This window comes from Ornithorhynchus anatinus, chromosome 19, assembly GCF_004115215.2.
Source record: "Ornithorhynchus anatinus isolate Pmale09 chromosome 19, mOrnAna1.pri.v4, whole genome shotgun sequence".
Taxonomy (NCBI): domain Eukaryota; kingdom Metazoa; phylum Chordata; class Mammalia; order Monotremata; family Ornithorhynchidae; genus Ornithorhynchus; species Ornithorhynchus anatinus.
In genome coordinates this window covers 4,908,551-4,928,065 of record NC_041746.1, presented here as the reverse complement: position 1 = coordinate 4,928,065, position 19,515 = coordinate 4,908,551, and the positions used below count along the sequence as shown (strand labels likewise).

The 19,515-nt window shown below is 44.7% G+C and overlaps 1 protein-coding gene across 3 annotated transcripts in view; it reads left to right on the top strand.

Annotated features, from left to right (window-relative positions):
- The first annotated feature begins 13,697 nt into the window (after positions 1-13,697).
- AHCTF1 (AT-hook containing transcription factor 1) overlaps positions 13,698-19,515 on the top strand; it is a 55,286-nt gene continuing 49,468 nt past the window's right edge. The window contains exon 1 of one of the 3 annotated variants that reach the window (XM_029047247.2): positions 13,698-13,835. The gene's annotated coding sequence lies outside the window, so the exon portion shown is untranslated. The remainder of the gene's footprint in view (positions 13,836-19,515) is intronic. The other 2 variants (XM_029047246.2, XM_029047245.2) reach the window with 2 other exon arrangements.

Below are 19,515 nucleotides of genomic sequence, written 5' to 3'. Positions count from 1 at the left end.
GTCAGTGTACTATCCTGACCTGTTCTTCAAACACTACGTTCTTTAGAAGGGGGCAAGAGTGTTGCAAAAAAATGCATCTCAGAAGGTTGCTTGAAAGGTTAAACCCTGTACTAAATAGTGTGCTTGACATTCAAACAATAAAATGAATGACCATTGCACATCAGAGCTGTCTGCTAAACTGCTAAAACTCCCTTGCATCTGATGTCACTGATGTGGCTGTGTTTTTAGAGGCCCGTGCTTATTATTATTATTATATATTTATTAATATATTAGTATAATTTATATCGCATCGTACCATGATATTCTATGATTTATTAATATTAATAATGATAAGTATGGTCTTCTTAAGTACTTATTATGTGCCAAGCACTGTTCTGAGTGCTGGGGTAAGTACACATTAATCAGGTTGAACACAGTCCCTGTCTCACATGGGATACTCATTCCCATTTTACAAATGAGGTAACTGAGGCCCAGAGAATTGAAGTGACTTGCTCAAGGTCACAGAGCAGACATGTGGCAGAGCTGGGATTAGAACCTAGGCCCTTCTGACTCCCAGGCCTATGCTCTACCCACGAAGCCATATCACTTCTCACAAAGAAAGCAGCAGTGTCTTACCACTGACATGAAGTTAAAAAGTATATGGAACCTTTACTAAAAACCTCAGGAAATGTAGTCAGTCCCTAAATCCACTTGGAGCTTCCAAGAAGATTGATGTCATGTTCTGACACCTGTTGTTTTGGGTAGTGCTAGAATTGTACACAAGACCTGGAACATTTCATAGCAGCTGGTTGGCCCACTTAGGCTGTCGCTATTACTGAGGAGTAAAGGGGCAACATAATAACCCTTGGAGAATTTCTCATTTTCTGCCAGATTATATAGATGATGTTTTCCTTCATTTCATTCTCTCAGTTTTCCCTTCCTTTAGCTTTGTCAGTTTTCCCTTCCTTTCTCTCTGAATTTAGTGGATATTGTTTTCTTTTTACTCTCCAAGTGTCTAGACTTGTTCTTTCCTCCCTGCTCCCTGGTGCTATGCTTTTTCTCTTCTTGCAAATTCTCCCCATCCTCTAGACTGTAAGGTTGTTATGGGCAGGGAATGTGTCTAACAACTCTGTTATATTGTTACATTATACTCTCCCAAGTGCTTAGTATGGTGCTCTGAAAACAGAAAATGCTCAATAAATATGAACAATTGATTCCTTTCTTCTCTCCTTCTTATCCTTCCATTCCTTTCCTTCTTTTCTTTGTCAATCACTTCTCTGTATCTTCTCTTCCTATCCCATCTCCCTCTCTTCCCTTCGGTCTGTTAGCTCACTGTGGGCAGGGAACATGTGTACCAACTCTTTTCATATTGCACTCTCCCAAGTTCTTAGTACAGTGCTCTGCATGTAGTAAGCATTCAATAAATATGACTGATAGATCGACTGACTGTTCCTTTCCTGTCACCGTCTGTCTTTTTCTGCCACTCTTCCAAATCTCCCTGGGCCCTTATTCCTAGCACCATGATCTTCCCTTCTCCACATCTTTTACCTTTTTCACTCCTCCACAGGTTGGAGGTGGGACTCAGACATCTGTGGCTAACATGCCGCCCTAGTCTTTGAGCAGGAGGGCGTGCTGAAAATAGGTCCCTCCCTCTGGGTCCTTCCTCGATCTCCTTCACCCTATAGACGGTAAGCATATGAGAAGCTGTGCAGAATGAATTATTTTTATGGTATTCGTTAAACGCTTACTACATACCAGGCACTGTTATAAGTGCTGGGGTAGATTCAAGCCAATCAATTTGGACACAGTCCATGTCCCACATGGGGCTCACAGTCTTAATCCCCATTAACAGATGAGGTAACTGAGGCATAGAGAAGTGAAAGGATTTGCCCAAGGTCACACAGCAGACAAGTGGCAGAGCCAGGATTAGAACCCAGGTCCTTCTGACTCCCAGGCTTTGCTCTATCTACTAGGTCATGCTGCTTCTCAAATATTAGTAGGTGCAAAAGGGATTTGGATAAATTCATGGGCAAGTGGTTCACAATGGGTGACTAGAATTTTGGCCATCATCTTTTATACAAATGGATGGCAGCGGCTGTCTCCCCAGAGCCATTGCTTCCAAGAATACTTAATATGGAAGGCAGTATGCTCTGTCTTCTGTTCCCTGGGAAGGGAACAGTGGGAGCCCAGCAAAGATCAGGGTGGTAGTGGCGAGAGCTGAGATTGTAGTTTACAGGGGGAGTTAGTAAGCTTGTCATTGGACTGAGGGGTCGGGATGTCTTCCAAGAGGAGTCTGAGAGACAAGGTGTGTGGCATAATTTGGGTATGTGATTTTCTAGCCTTTCCTTGAAGGATTGGAGGGAACCAGATCTGCTGTATGAATTTTGACCTGTCTTTTTCTTGACTTAAGTGTCTGAAGAACTGAATCACACCCCATAGCCATCATCTGGAAGTCTGTTTTCTACCACTTGAAAGGCACAGAGGGGACTCAGAATGAGCAAGAGTGACTAAGCTGCACTAATGAACTAGAATAAAAAGACTCCTTAATCAAATGAGAAGCTAAAAGTTTTGACTGGCTTTTGAAGGGCCACTTCCCCTTTGCATGGATGAGAATATGTCCTAAGAGTCTTCTCGTTGCAGAGGGGAAATGAGTCACTCTTTACCCACAGACCACATAGGAAAAGAACCTGGCATCAAAATAACAGAGAGAAGCATCTCACCTCCACTTGATGGATAGGAAGCTGAAAGACAAAGAGGGGAAGTGTCTTGCCTAAACTCACCTGGAAGCAGTGGGACAATCAGGACCAGAATCCAGGTTCTTCTCAATCACAGCCCTCTCTTGACAAGGCTCTGAGTCTCTTCTTGTGGTCATGCGGAGAGTCTTAAGACAAAGAAACTCAGCCCCGAGAAATTTCCCTCAGGAGTCAGTGACTCACAAGTGGAATCCTCACCTCGAGAACTTCTTTGACAGCATTTTAATCCACAAAATGTAACTATCCTCAATTGAAAAAGTTCTTTGCAGATTCTGGACATTTCTCTCCAGGAGTTTTTTCCTGGTCCTGCGTATAACCCGCTAGCGGAACAGAGTATTATAAAAGATCATCCCAGCATAGAGCAAAGAGGAACCCAGAATCTCCCTGAGAATTAAAGTCAGACCACACACAAACTAAGAACATCTTGGTAAAATGGGAGAAATGTTCCTGAACGTTTGTGGGACAGCTTTATAAATATTTCCTTGTAATTTTGCTCCTGGGCATGACTAGGAAAGACAAAGCAAAGGCGAAGGTGGTTAGAGGTTTCAGTGCTTAACTATTAAAGTGCCGATCCCAAATTCACCATAGGCATACATTTAAATAGGTTCTCGGTGCATAACGTTTTAATAGGCAAATACATTTCTGAAAAATCGAAATACAAAAATTTAATGAAGACTAGGCGTTGACTGGATAAGACTAGTGAGTCATATTTTCCTTGACTAATGCATACAGGACATTTATGAAATTGCATTTTTCCAATCTGCAAAGCCTGCTCTATGATTTTCAAACACCAATGAGATGACTCCGCATAAGGGAGACTCCCTCTTCAGGAATGTACACAGATCACTTTATTTTGAAAGCTATATAGTCCCACAATTCTTTCCTCAAACTAAAGGAGACATACTTGGAGAATGGCTCTCCTATTTTCAATAGGACTTGCTATCCTGGAGAATGGTGTAGGGATGTATTTTTCTTGGAAATGCCCCACTTAGAATTTTCATACTTTTGTAGGTACAGAGACATGAATTGATGCTTGCTCTGTTAGTGTGCCAATAAATCACCTTTGAATACCAAATATATGATCTATCACTTTTTCAGAATTAATCAATCAATCATATTTATTGAGTGCTTACTATGTGCCGAGCACTGTACTTAAGTACCGCTCTCAAAATCAAAAGGTAGAACAAATTTAGTGGAACATTTACTACAAGAATCTCATTAGAGTCTGCCAAATCAGCTTTCTGGTAGACTCAAAACAAATGACAGGAAACACTCTTTCCACACAGAGCGTGGTAAGTATGTGAGATTCATTACCACAGGAGGCTAAACAAGTGGGTAAATTCAGTAGGTTCAAGAAAAGTTTGGATGAAAGATCCATAATAGAATACAAAAGGGAAAGTTACAGAGGCAGATGGAAAAAATTTAGGTTACTAGAGAGCATATGTCAAGATGATAGGATGGATGACAAAAGAGGGTAATTAGCTAACACTGCCACCAATAGACTTCTGCCCTTGGTGGAGACAGAACACTGATCTTAACGGGCCATTGATCTGAACCATTAATGGCACAGTGGGCAAAATTTAGAACCCCCTATAGAAGTCTTTACCAATGTTTTCAATATTTCACCAGAGATTCACTGTTTTTTCTTAACCCATGTCTCTCTTCCCCCTTCCAAACTATCCTGAAAAACAACCTTCTCCAGGATGCATTCAATCAATCAGTCAATCAATCAACCAACCAATTGATGGTATTTACTGAACACTTCAATTTCTGTATTGGGGCCATTCTCTTGACACTTGAGATCCATTGAGGATCCAATTTTGTATCCCTGATGCAGAGGTTTCCCTAGGGTCTGGGGAAATTAGGGATTAACCCTGCTGGGATTTAGCCCTGTTAGAAAAATCAACCTACAGATCTTTCATTTGACGAGCCCCTTGTGGAAGGGGAACATGCCATTTCCCTGTTTCGTACTTCCAAGGCACATAGTACAGTGTACTGCATCAGTGGGCATGCAATAAATATCAATAGTACTATTTCAACAACTACAGCAACAATCCTACGGCCATCCAGGGTGCATGCTTGAAGCTCTATGGGAAATATCTGCCTGCTACCCTACCCTTGTTTTCAGAGAAATTGGCATTATAATCCTGGATTATGTATTTCTTTCTTTTTTGGGAAATGCTTTTTGTTTTTGCCCTGTTGAGTGAATTACCTGTTCTGCCATTCTCCTGATGCTAGCTCTAGGGAAAGTAATAAAGCCTTTCTCGAGGCAAGCTAATTTCACCACTGTTTCAATAACCCAGGATATTTTACAACCCCATAACTATTCAAAACCAACTGGGACCAGTACATTTTGATTAAAATTTAGGAGTGAAAAGTAATGCCACACTGCATGCATTTTCCTTCCACCGCAGTGATATCTGGAAATCTGCAAATATAAGACTTTCAGAATGCTAGAATCTGAGACAAAACAAGCAGAAAATGATAGAGGTATTCTGGGGAATAAAATAACATTCTTTCCTTAAAAGAAAGATGATACAAAAAATTACTTCAAAAGAAAAAGAGGATATAGTTTTCGTGTGCACAAGCATATTTGAAACTCAAGTGTAGAGGCAGTTCATTGTTTTAAAAGCTGAAAAATTATCTTTGTTCAGCTGGCAGAAATAAAAGACAGGACCTGAGCTCTTCTTTTTCAACCACTGCATCCAAAAGGGTAGGAGGAGATCTGACCAGGGCACTTACTGGTCATCATTATTAAAACAAAAATGAGAATAAATGAGATCCAGCTCTTGGTTTCAAGAAAGTGTTGTTCATATAAAAGGCAATAATAACAATAATAATAATTGTGGTGTTTGTTAAATGCTTACTATTTGCCAAGTACCATTCTAAGCACTGGGATAGGTACAAGGTAGTCAAGTTGGACACAGTCCCTGTCCCTCATGTGGCTCACAGTCTTAATCCTCATTTTGCAGATGAGGTAACTGAGGCACAGAGAAGTGAAGTCATTTGCCCAAGGACTTTTGATATTTGTTAAGTGCTTACTTATATGCCAGGCACTGTACCAAGCACTGGAGTAGATAGAAGATAATCAGCTTGGACACAGTCTATGTCCCACGTAGGGCTCACAGTCTTATTCCCCATTTTACAGGTGAGGGAATTGATACATAGAGAAGTGAAGTGACTTGTCCAAGATCACACAGCAGACAAGTGGTGGAGGTGAGATTAGAACCGAGGTCCTTCTGCCTCCTAGGCCCACGCTCTATACACTAGGCCACACTAGGCCACAAATTAGCCCATTGTTGGGCAGGGATTGTCTCTATCTGTTGCTGAATTGTACATTCCAAGTGCTTAGTACAGCACTCTGCACACAGTAAGTGCTCAGTAAATGTGATTGAATGAATGAATGAATGAAATTTCCTGTTCACACTACTTTGGGACTTGAACACCATATCTCTGTTTTCCAATGATATAAGATGCCATGGTGTCTTCTATCCTTGATGTGGCTACATGGGGAAGGAAGGAAAGAAAGCATGTTGAGGGGTGTCTCTGGTGCCAGGAGAACAGTTGCCTCTGAGGTGGCTAGGGGAGGAGTGAAGGTGTGGGGATTGGGGGTTTCTGTTATATGGGCTTCCCTTCCCATTAAGGTCTAGTTTGGTTGGGGGAGGGAAGAATTTGTTGATGCTCTTAAGGCTTTGGCCCTAGTAGTGGACCAGGTTGGGAAGGTATTGTTTGTTTTATGGTATTTAAGTGCTTCCTATGTTCCAGGCACTGAACTGAGCACTGAGTTAGATACAAGCTAATCAGGTTGGACAGAGTCCACCTCCTCCTTAGAAACCAAACTCTTAATCCCCATTTTACAGATGAGGTAACTGAGGCAGAGAGAAGTTAAGTGACTTACCCAAGGTCACAGAGCAGACAAGTGGCAGAGTCAGGATTAGAACCCAGGTCCTCTGACTCTCAGACCATGCTCTTTCCATTAGGTCACCCTAGTATCTTTTGCAGCTGCAGGGCCATGGACCGGGCAGGGATTGTGGAGGAGATTCATTCAATAGTATTTATTGAGCGCTTACTATGTGCAGAGCACTGTACTAAGCGCTTGGGATGAACAAGTCGGCAACAGATAGAGACAGTCCCTGCCGTTTGACGGGCTTACAGTCTAATCGGGGGAGACGGACAGACAAGAACAATGGCACTAAACAGCGTCAAGGGGAAGAACATCTCGTAAAAACAATGGCAACTAAATAGAATCAAGGCGATGTACAATTCATTAACAAAATAAATAGGGTAACGAAAATATATATAGTTGAGCGGACGGGTACAGTGCTGTGGGGATGGGAAGGGAGAGGTGGAGGAGCAGAGGGAAAAGGGGAAAATGAGGCTGTAGCTGCGGAGAGGTAAAGGGGGGATGGCAGAGGGAGTAGAGGGGGAAGAGGAGCTCAGTCTGGGAAGGCCTCTTGGAGGAGGTGATTTTTAAGTAAGGTTTTGAAGAGGGAAAGAGAATCAGTTTGGCGGAGGTGAGGAGGGAGGGCGTTCCAGGACCGCGGGAGGACGTGACCCAGGGGTCGACGGCGGGATAGGCGAGACCGAGGGACGGTGAGGAGGTGGGCGGCAGAGGAGCGGAGCGTGCGGGGTGGGCGGTAGAAAGAGAGAAGGGAGGAGAGGTAGGAAGGGGCAAGGTGATGGAGAGCCTTGAAGCCTAGAGTGAGGAGTTTTTGTTTGGAGCGGAGGTCGATAGGCAACCACTGGAGTTGTTTAAGAAGGGGAGTGACATGCCCAGATCGTTTCTGCAGGAAGATGAGCCGGGCAGCGGAGTGAAGAATAGACCGGAGCGGGGCGAGAGAGGAGGAAGGGAGGTCAGAGAGAAGGCTGACACAGTAGTCTAGCCGGGATATAACGAGAGCCCGTAATAGTAAGGTAGCCGTTTGGGTGGAGAGGAAAGGGCGGATCTTGGTGATATTGTAGAGGTGAAACCGGCAGGTCTTGGTAACGGATAGGATGTGTGGGGTGAACGAGAGGGACGAGTCAAGGATGACACCGAGATTGCGGGCCTGAGAGACGGGAAGGATGGTCGTGCCATCCACGGTGATGGAGAAGTCTGGGAGCGGACCGGGCTTGGGAGGGAAGATGAGGAGCTCAGTCTTGCTCATGTTGAGTTTTAGGTGGCGGGCCGACATCCAGGTGGAGACGTCCCGGAGGCAGGAGGAGATGCGAGCCCGAAGGGAGGGGGAGAGGACAGGGGCGGAGATGTAGATCTGCGTGTCATCTGCGTAGAGATGGTAGTCAAAGCCGTGAGAGCGGATGAGTTCACCGAGGGAGTGAGTGTAAATGGAGAACAGAAGAGGGCCAAGAACTGACCCTTGAGGAACTCCAACAGTTAAAGGATGGGAGGGGGAGGAGGCTCCGGTGTAGGAGACCGAGAATGATCGGCCAGAGAGGTAAGAGGAGAACCAGGAGAGGACAGAGTCCGTGAAGCCAAGGTGAGATAAGGTATGGAGGAGGAGGGGATGGTCGACAGTGTCAAAGGCAGCAGAGAGGTCAAGGAGGATCAGATATGGCAGGTGGTCCTGGTCTGCAGGTCTGGGGCAAGGGCAGTGTTTATTTCCCCCTGGGGAAGTTTAGCCTTCATTGTTGGGAACTGAATGAGGAAGGGATTTGTCACTGCTGTGGAAAATCATGTAGGTGCAGAGTATGGGAGGGGGCTGCTATCCAGGGTTTGTGAGGGTTGTAAGCTCCTTGAGGGCAGAGACTGTGTCTCTCAAACTTACTGTATTGTACTCCCCCAAGTGCTTAGTACAGTCCTCTGCTCAGAGTGCTCAATAAATACCATTGATGGATTGATTACTCCTGCTGTTGGGGCTTCATGGGGGCTCTCCCTCTGATATGAAAAAGGTCTTTGTCAATCCACCCGACCAGAGCTATACCCTATCTTCAAAGCCCTTTTGAAATCACATCTTTCCAGGAAGTCTTCCTTGATTAATTTCTCTACTTCCCCAATTTAATCTCCCCAGTTAGCATCCCATGACTTTGACTTTGATCTAACCATACACTTATGGACTTGTAACCATGGATAGCACTTTTGTACATACACTATTATTTAGGAACTCGCCTAAACATCCACTTTTCTTCCTTTTCCTGTCTGCAAATTATTTTAGCATTTGTTTCCCCTGTTAAATTATAGACTCTTCAAGAGCAGGGATCATGTTGACTAACCCCATTGTACTCTGCCAAGTGTCAAGAACAGTATTCAGTACTCAAAATCATTCGATCAATTAATTGTATTTATTAAGTGCTTACTGTGTGCAGAACAGTGTACTAAACAATTGTGAGAGTATAATTGAACAGAGTTGGTAGACATCTTCCCTGCCCACAGGTAGCTTTCAGTCTAAAGGGAGGAGTAAAAGCTACTGATGGATTATTTGTAGAGTCTTTCAGACCTGGCTATGGCAGGAAGGGGGATTGAGGGAAACAGTAGGTGATTCTGTGCCCATGGAGGTTTCTGTCTCTACAGTGGCAGCAGTAGAGAAAAGGAAGATGGCAATCTGTCAGATTCCTTCACCGGTTCTCCACAGGCAAGAAGAAGGTATCTTAGTGTGTATGTGGGATGCTTATTGGGGAAAACGAATGATCATAACCATGTTGCATATATACTCTCTCTCTTTCTCTTTTTCCTATCTCTCTTTTCTCTCTCCCTCCCCCTACAACTCTCCCAGTCAATTCTCATCTGGATTGTAACCTAGCCAGAATGCTTTCTGGCAACTCTAAAGGTGACCCTGTTTTCCTTTCCTCTTTTAAATATAGAGAGAAGAGTTCAGCTTGGAGCACTCAGCCCTGGGCTGGGAGTCAGACACTCCGTCTTCTATTCTTGGTTCTGCCACTGTCTTGCTATGGGGCGACAAGTGTCTTAATTGCAAAGTGTTTCTTTTTTCTAATCTGTCAAATGGGGAATGCTGATCTACTTTACAGTCAGGGCTTGTACTTTCCCAAGTGCTTAGTAGAGTGCAGAGCACACGGTAAGTGCTCAATTAATAGGATTGAATGAATAATTATTTAAAAGAAAGAAAGAAAAGACAGTATCTCTAGCCTACCACTGCCATGGGCACACTTCTCAGCCCCATTCCATCAAATTATTCACATAACCATCAGAAAAAGTATAACGATGATGATAATGATAACAGCTGTAATAGTATTTATTATTTCCTATGGGTCAAATTAGATGCAAGATAATCAGATTAGAGTCTAAGAGAAGTCGGTCTGTTGTATCGTTCTCTCCCAAGTTCTTCGAACAGTGCTCTGCACACAGATAGCATTCAATAAATATGATTGACTATTGGAATAGCTATAGAGGGGCCCAAGAGTCTAGGGAAGACTCCTGATCTGTGTGTAGTGTCCCCTTTAATTGTGGTGAGCTCAAGGAATCTTGTACCTTCTGACTCATGATAAAAGTAACCCTGGTAGCATGCTATTTTTTTTTCAACAGAACCACGTTAGCTGCTTTCATGTGAAGGCCTATTCCTAGGAAACCACAGGTCCCAGCAGGTATGATAACCCATTTTGGTTTCTGGGACTTTATCATACTGCTTGCTGTAAACTGCAGGCTCTGAAACACAGGACAACTGTCCCTAGTAAAGGACAGTTTTACGAGATGTTCTTCCCCTTGACACTGTTTAGTGCCATTGTTCTTATCTGTCCGTCTCCCCCGATTAGACTGTAAGCCCGTCAAACGGCAGGGACTGTCTCTATCTGTTGCTGACTTGTTCATCCCAAGCGCTTAGTACAGTGCTCTGCACATAGTAAGCGCTCAATAAATACTATTGAATGAATAAAGCAAATATTCCCTCATTTTCAGGAAAATAATTAAGGTTGTTTCCATTTCACTTTACACTGGGTTATAATAAAATGCACTAAATCTCCTTACCTCTGACATCTGGTAGCTGTCATTCATTAGAGAAGCAGCGAAGCTTAGTGGCAAGAGCACGGGCTTGGGAGTCAGAGGATGTGAGTTCTAATCCTGGCTCTGCCATTTGTCTTTTGTGTGACCTAGGGCAAGCCACTTAGCTTCTCTGTGTCTCATTTACCTCATCTGTAAAATGGGCATAAAGACTGTGAGCCCCATGTGGGACAACAACCCAATTAGCTTGTATCTATTCCAGTGCTTAGAACAGTGCTTGGCACAGAGTATGCGTTTAACAAATACCATTATTATTATTATTATTATTATTATTCCTTAACAGGAAAATGTAAATCTTACTTATCACAATAAAATACATCACATCAGAGAAGAGGGACTAGTAGTAATAGAACTTAAGCGTTTACCGTGTGTGTGGCACTATACTATGCCGAAAGTGTTCAAGTTATTGCAATTTTGAACTGGCCATTTAGGAACAGCGAAAAAAGCAATGGCTGTATTTATCGAATTCGGCTTAAAATGGATTAGAGATCCTGAAGAGCTGAAGTACCATTGCACAGTATAAACCGTAACCCAGAGAGGTGAGACTAATAATGTTGGTATTTGGTATGTGTTAAGTGCTTACTATGTGCAGAGCACTGTTCTAAGTGCTGGGGTAGATACAGGGTAATCAGGTCGTCCCATGTGAGGCTCACAGTTAATCCCCATTTTCCAGATGAGGTAACTGAGGCACAGAGAAGTTAAGTGACTTGCCCACAGTCACACAGCTGACAAGTGGCAGAGCCGAGAGTCGAACCCATGACCTCTGACTCTGAAGCCCATGCTCCTTCCACTGAGCCACGCTGCTTCTCTACTAGTTTTGCCTTTTAATGAATATTTCCATTACACAATAGGCTTGGCTTGAGGCAACACGCGGATGCAGAAAAATCAAAAATGGTTTTCCTGAGATTTGGATCTCTCCTCTGAAGACTGTTCTGGGTCAGGGAGGAAGACTCGGGTCCCCGAGAGCCATTTATTTATTTATATCAATGTCTATTTTCCCCTCTAGACTGTGGGGCAGGCAATATGATCATTTATTGTTGAATTGTACTTTCCCCAATGCTTAGTACAGTGCTCTGCTAAAAGTAAGCGCTCAATAAATACGATTGACTGACTAAACTCATGGGGTAGTGGATTGAAATGGGCCTGGGAGCCCAAAGGTCATGGGTTCTAATCCCAGCTCTGCTATTTGTCTGCTGTGTGACCTTGGGCAAGTCATTTATCTTCTCTGGACCTGTTACCTCATTTGTAAAATGGGAATTAAGATTTCTGAGCCTCATGTGGGACAGGCACTATAACCATTCTGATAAGCATGTATCTTCCCCAGTGCTTAGAACAGTGCTTGACACGGAGTAAGCACTTTAACAAATACCATTACTCTTCTTATTACTTATCTGGACCTCAGTTTCCTCATCTGTAAACTGGGAATTAAAATTTGTGAGCCTCATGTGGGTCAGGGACTGTAACCAACCTGATAAACATGTATCTTCCCCAGTGCTTAGAACAGTGCTTGGCAGGGAGTAAGTGCTTAAGAAATACCATCATTTTTATTATTATTAACAATCAACTATATCAAGGGATGGTGATGACGGGGAGGATTGTCCTCCGGCAGTTAACCGGGTTGCTGCTATGGTCGCCCTAGAACTCTCCATCGAGGGGGGCGACTATGCTCATTTGTATATATTATTTGTATATATAATTTATGACCCTATTTATTTTGTTAAAGAGATGTACATCCCCTAGATTCTATTTGTCTTGATGATGTCTTGTTTTTGTTTTATTTTGCTTTGCTGTCTGTCTTTCCCCATTTAGACTGTGAGCCCGTCACTGGACAGGGATTGTCTCTGTTGCTGAACTGTCCATTCCATGCGCATAGTACAGTGCTCTGCACATAGTAAGCGCTCAATAAATACGATTGAATGAATGAATGAGGAAGAGGACAGCTACGGTCACCTCAGACCTCTTCATCAAGGGGGGGCGACTATGCTCATTTGTATATATTATTTATGACCCTATTTATTTTGTTTAAGAGATGTACATCCCCTTGATTCTATTTATCTTGATGATGTTGCCTTGTTTTTGTTTCGTTTTGTTTTGCTGTCTCCCCCATTTAGACTGTGAGCTCGTCACTGGGCAGGGATTGTCTCTCTTGTCGAACTGTCCATTCCAAGCACATAGTCCAGTGCTCTGCACATAGTAAGGGCTCAATAAATACGATTGAATGAATGAGGAAGAGGACCGCTACGATCGCCTCAGACCTCCCCATCGAGGGGGGCGGGGAAGACGACCCCTCCCCGGCCGTCGTCCCTCCGGCCCGGGAGGGCGCCGCTTTAACCCGTCCTTCGAGCCGGGACAGGGCCCCCTCAGCGGCCTCCATTTTGGGCAAATAATAATAATAGTGTTGGTATTTGTTAAGCGCTTACTATGTGCAGAGCACTGTTCTAAGCGCTGGGGTAGACCCAGGGGAATCAGGTTGTCCCACGTGGGGCTCACCGTCTTCATCCCCATTTTACAGATGAGGTCACTGAGGCCCAGTGAAGTGACTTGCCCACAGTCACCCAGCTTGACTCCAAAGCCCGTGCTCTTTCCACTGAGCCACGCTGCACTTGTCAGCTGGGTGACTGTGGGCAAGTCACTTGGCTTCTCTGGGCCTCAGTGACCTCATCTGCAAAATGGGGATGAAGACGGTGATCCCCCCATGGGACAACCTGATTCCCCTGGGTCTACCCCAGCGCTTAGAACAGTGCTCTGCACATAGTAAGCGCTTAACAAATACCAACATTATTATTATCATTAAATAAGCCCGTCCCTCCCCTGCTGCCACTCCATCCGCTCCGCCTCGTCGGTTTGAAAATTCCCGCGGAGCTGGGCCCGGGAGGCCCGAAGTCTCGCGAGACTCGAGGCCGCGCAGCCGCAAACCCCGTCCGGCCCGCGCGCCGCCCCCCCTCCCCTCCCCCACTCCCCCCCCGCTCCCCCCTCCCGCCCCTCGGCGCGCGGCTCCTTCCTGCCGGGCGTGTGGGCCGCAGCGCGGCGGCCGGCGGTAACGCACCGAGTCGGGGAGGAGGAGGAGGAGGAGGCGGCCCCAAATGGTGGCGGGGTCCTCGGCCGCCTTTTAACCGCCGAACCGCGGCCTGCCCATCCAGCCGGCTGGAGTCGGGGTGAGAGGAAACGGGGGGCGGGGGCGCTTTCAGCGTGGCCGGTGGGGAGCTGGTGAGGGAGCGAAGAGGACGACAGGGAGAGGGAGGCCGTGAGGGAGCCGCGCCCGGCCCCGGCCCGGCCGCTCTCGGTCTGGCCGCCTCCCTCGGATGGGGCCCGGGTCGGGGCAGCGCGGCCTGCACGTCGAATGGAGCCCCGACCCCGACCCCCCGCTTCTCCTCTCCGCCCGGCGGGCCTAGGCCGGGCGTGCGCTGACCGAGGCGGCAGCCCGAGTTATATAACGGCCCCCCGGGCTCGGCCCCACGCCGCCGCACATGGCTGCGGGGCGGAGTGGCGCAGCTCCAGTCCTCTCCGCTCCCACCACCATTTCGGCTCCGGCGGAGCCCACCCTTTCCCCTCCCCGCCTCGGAGGCGACGTGCTGGGGACGGGGAGACCCCCCCCCCCCCAAGGGAAGAAGCGGCCGGCGGGCTGGGGGGGTGGATGGGGCTGGAGGTCTCCACATGCTCGGGAGGCGGAGGGGGGGCGAGAAGCGGCAGGCCTGGGGGCCAATTCTTGAAGAATCGATTTGGAGGATGTTCGTCCCAGATAAAGGAAAATGAGAAAGAAAAATAGACTTTCCCGGAGAGAATGGTGACTCGCCTCCCCTCTCCTCCAACCCCCGAAAATGCGGTTAGCAGGAGTGCTTTTTCCTCCATCCTTAGAAAATTCGGATTGAAGGATGTTTGCCTCTCCTTTTTCTCTCTCCCGCCCTCCAACATATAGGCTATTTAGAAAGGGAAATTAAAAAGAAAAATAGACTTTCCCGGAGAGAATGGTGACTTGCTTCCCTTCTCCAACCTCTGAAAATGCAGTTAAAAGGAATGCTTTTTCCTGGATCCTTACAAAATTCGGATGGAAGAATGTTTGCCTCTCCTTCTCTATTCTCCCCCCACCCCCCACCCCCGCCAAACATATAGGCTATTTAGAAAGGAAAAAGAAAAATAGACTTTTCAGGTGTGAATGGTGACTTGCCTCCCCTCTCCTCCAACCTCTGAAAATGCAGTTAAAAAAGGAGGTTTTTTCCCCTCTGGCTGCTTACAAAACTGGGGTGAAGCCCCCCCCCCCCCCCATATAGTCTATTTAGAAAGGGAAATTAAAAAGAAAAATAGACTTTCCCGCTGAGAATGGTGACTTGTCTCCCCTCTCCTCCAACCTCTGAAAATGCAGTTTAAAAAAGGAGGGTTTTTTCCTCGTTGCTTACAGATTGGGATGCGTATTTAATTAACTCCTAATTTGGAATATAATGTGCATTTCTAGGCTGTGCTAAAACACACCTTGCTGCAGATGTTTGGTACAGGACCATGGTATTGTGATTTAAGGAAGGGTTGGGGGGAAAGCCCTAGGACCCAACAGATTAAGAATAAGTCCTTTTGCCGACTCTGGACTCACAGGATGAAAATAAGTTTTTTGTGCTATTTTAATGTCTAGTCCAGTCGTAGAGTTTTTAATCAACTAGTAAGTAGTTTGGATGAATCCAGCACATTTGAGCATTTACAGTGAACTGTTCCATTATCTCCCAGGCTCTTAGTACAGTGGTCTGCATACAGTAAGCGCTCAATAAATATCACTGATTTGACAGCTAGTAAGTAGTAATGAATAGGCCGCCACGCCTTTCAGACTGAACGGTAGTTGGTGTATAAAAAGTAATTGAGACAGGTAAAAATGAGGGTTGAAAAAATATGCTGTTTTTGAATTCTCTTCTTAAATCCTGTTGAAAAGTAATAAGGTAATGATACTCATTTACAGACACTGGACATCCAGCTTCATTATGACATATACACTCTAGAGTTTGGTACAGTGCTTGGCACAAAGTAAGCGTTTAAATACCATAAGTAGTAGTATGCTTTTAGAACTACATTGTAGGTGATCGTTTTTAGTTTCTCTCTATGTATTCGTTGCCTCATAGTTTCTTGCTAGCTTGAAGAAGATGCCAATTTATCCAGTCCATTCTGTGGTTCCATCTGTTGAAGAAGGAAAAAAAGAAAGTGTAGTTAATATGTTTGTAATTTACAGAATGTAGATATGATGCTTACTCAGAATTAATGAGTAAAATTTCGTACCATAGAAAGGCTTAATGTTACTATTGTAAATGATAATCCTGTAAAGTAGACTTGGTCTTTGTTGCGTTTTGTGGGAATAGAATGGGAAATACTTCTGCGTAGGGATTTTTATATAGCACCTAATAAAAATCAAGTTTTCAGAGGAAAGAAAAATGACAGCTTGGAGACTTGTGACATCCATGAAATCAATCAATCACCCCCACATCTGAAAAGCAGGACTCCTCTAGGGCACAGAAGCTATAAAAAGCTAAGAAATAAATAATTAATAACCTGTAGTTTTGCATGATTACAGAGGAAAGCTAATAGTTCTAGCTTCTGAAATGCAAGTTACACTGCTTCAGAATCTATTTATAAGTGTGAAAGGTTTTTTCAATGAAATACAAGAAACATTTTAATTCTGTTATCATTTTTAAACTTGCATTCCCATTTTCAAATTTCTGTTTGTGTTTGAAGTGAATAATCTAGACAACGCTTGGTGTCTGTGAAGTCCTGATATTGTTCTCCAGGCTTTTCCTGTAATTGCATGACTGCTTTGTACATGTGAAGAGACAGTCGTGATCGATTTATAGGTTATGTTTAGAATATTAATAAGCTTGGACCTCTCTCCACACACGAAGAACTGTTCTCCCATTCTACAGAAACAGTTGGGTAGCATAAAGCTCTCCTTATGAGCCCAGGTGCAAATGGAGGTTAATTGCTTCTCTTCTCCAACTCGTTTCCCCTTCCCTGTCGTTTGAGAAGGGAGCTGTCCCCTCCTCCAACATTATTTAAACCTTGGTCTCCTCGCTGCACTCTCCCTGTCCCCTCCATTACATATTGGGTGCAGTGCATGCCTTATTAAAATTTGGAAAGTGGGAAATTTAAAAGGTACATACCTGGGGAAGAGCAGAAAGGAGTCTCACAGAAGAGCTGGAGTGATTTTCCTCTTGGCAAATAAGATCCCCTAGTTTACTTCCTGTTGAACTTCAATTTTATTTTCTCCTTTACTATTTCCTCCCTTCCCTATCTATTCTTCCCCCCTCACTTCTTGCTCCACGAAAGCCCAGGCTCCTGCTATTAGATATTCTGCCTAGTCTGAAGACATAGCCCAGGGTAGTTCACTCCTGTGTGGGAGGGTACAAAGTAATGCTGTCCTGTGTTAACTGTGCTTTGGATAATGTAGTATGCCAAGGGGTCTGATCTGCAGATTTGCCATAGATTGCCAATGTAATCGAGAAATCTCTGCTTCAATTTTCTTGTCTGAAAATTGTGGCAGAAATTTGAGATCCCCTTCTATTTTTTCAACTATACCCGCTCCCTTGGAGAACTCATATGCTCCCACAGCTCCAATTACCATCTCTATGTGGATGATTCCCAAATTTACCTCTTCAGCCCTGACTTTTCTTCTCTGCAATCTCAAATTTCATCCTGCTTTCGTGACATCTCTACTTGGATGTCCCACCTACACACATGTCCAAAACAGAACTCTCATCTTCCCACCCAAACCCTGCCCTCCCCCAGTCTTTCCCATTGCTGTGGACAACACCACTCTCCTCCCCGACTCACAAGGCCATAACCGTGGCATTATCCTTGGTTCATATCTATCAGTGAAACCATATATTCAACCTATCAAATCCTGTCAGTTCTATCTTGAAAACATCACTAAAATCCACTCATTCCTCGCCATCCAGAGTACAGCTACGCCAATCCAAACACTTATCCTATCCTGCCTTGGCAGCTGCATAAGCCTCCTGTCTCTCCCCACTCTAGTCTTTACTTCATTCTGCTGCCTGGATCATTTTTCTAAAAAGTCGTTCAGTTCACATCTCCCCATTCTTGAAGAACGCCAAAGGTAACCCATCCACCTCTGCATCAAACAGAAACTCCTTACCATTGACTTTAAAGCACTCGATTAGCTTGCCTCCTATTTATTACTACAGCTGTGCTCGCATGTTTTGATCCTCCAATGCCAACCTAATCACTTGTACTCATCTATCTTGCCATCAGTCCCTAGACCATGTCTTCCTTCTGGCCTGAAACTCTCCCCACCCCCCACCTCAAGTACCTGACAGGCCACCGCTGTCCCTCCCTCACCACTTTCCCCGACTTCAGAGCCTTATTGAAATCACATCAACTCCAAAAAGTCTCCCTCAGCTAAGCCTTCATTTCCCCTACCCCTCTCCCTTCTGTCTCATCTATGTACTTGAATCTGCACCCACTGAGCACTTGATATTCACCCCGCAGCATTTATGTAATAATCCATAATTTATTTCAAAGTCTGACTTCCCCTCTAGACTGTGGAGGGAGCGAGGGTTTTGAAAGTGGAAAACGTTGTGGTCTGTCGAATTAGAGGAGGGAAGGAGTTCCAAGCCAGCAGAATAGTGGGGGGGGGGGGCTGGAGGGTGATGGGAGAGTTGAGAGAGCTGGAGTGTAAGGGATGAAGTGGGCTGATATATAAGCAGTGGAGAGTCTTGAAGTCTGCCGTGAGGGGAAGCCATCAGCACTGGAGTCATAGCCCAGAAGTCATTTGTGTGGTACTTGAAATGTGGAGACAGAAAAGTGAAAATCCCAGCAATCAGTGACTCGGGGAAGAGGAGAAACCAGCAAAGGAGACAACGGAAGAAAATTTAGAGAGTATGGTGGCTCTGAAGCCAATGAACAAAAATCAATGCACAGAGATTCAATCAGATCAGCCAGGTGGCAAAAGTCCTACCAAAGAGTCATCTGGGCAATTGAAAGAAAATCTTTAGCTCATCACTGAATTTTGCTAATGGGAAGTCAGTTACTGGTGACCTTACTAAGAACAGTTTTCATCAACTTGCAAGGATGGAAGCCAGACTGTAAGGAATTGAAGGAAGCAGACAGAGATGTCATTTACAGTTTCATCTGTTAAACTGTTATCTTTATGTTATGTTTTAAAATTTAAGACAATCTGAGGTCCAGGATAATTTTCTTCTCCAATCAAACTGGTATTGTGTCTATCTAGTTGCAAAGCACTGTCTATAGTAAGGGCCTCAGAGAGTCCAGTGGAAGCCAGACAGTTGCTCCCTGCCCTTAAAGAGGTAATAGTCCGAATACAATGCCTTTTTTTTGGGTGCTTCTTGGAGAATCCAGTATTGTTAGCTAGAACTCTTTACTTTGTCTCACCCTTTTTGGCCTCATTGTCATATCTTACACTGCTAATTATTTACACTCTGAGTTTTCTGATTGGCTGCGCAGTGTGCTGGAACCTGTACAGAGCCTAGAAATCCAGGGCCTTATTTTTAGAAGTTTCCACTTTTAGTCAAGGGAGTTATTAAATGGACTAGTAGAGTTTCTCTTCTGCAGACAATTAAGGAAAGCATTAGTGAATGCAGCTTCCTTTCATAATCTTAATTTTGGGTGGTCACCAGTGAAAGTGGAATAAGATACAAAGTACTGAAGATTGATTTTTGTGCTTAGAGGTGCCTCAAACGAACTTATTTTCTTTCATAATTGGTTAGCATTGAATTTTCTAAAAGTTATGAGCTCAGCATTTGAGATACTATCATTTCGTCTGCAGAGGTAATGTGAAATACCGTGGCCTTTAGAGAGACTTCATGCAGTCTCTCTTAGCTTGAAAGA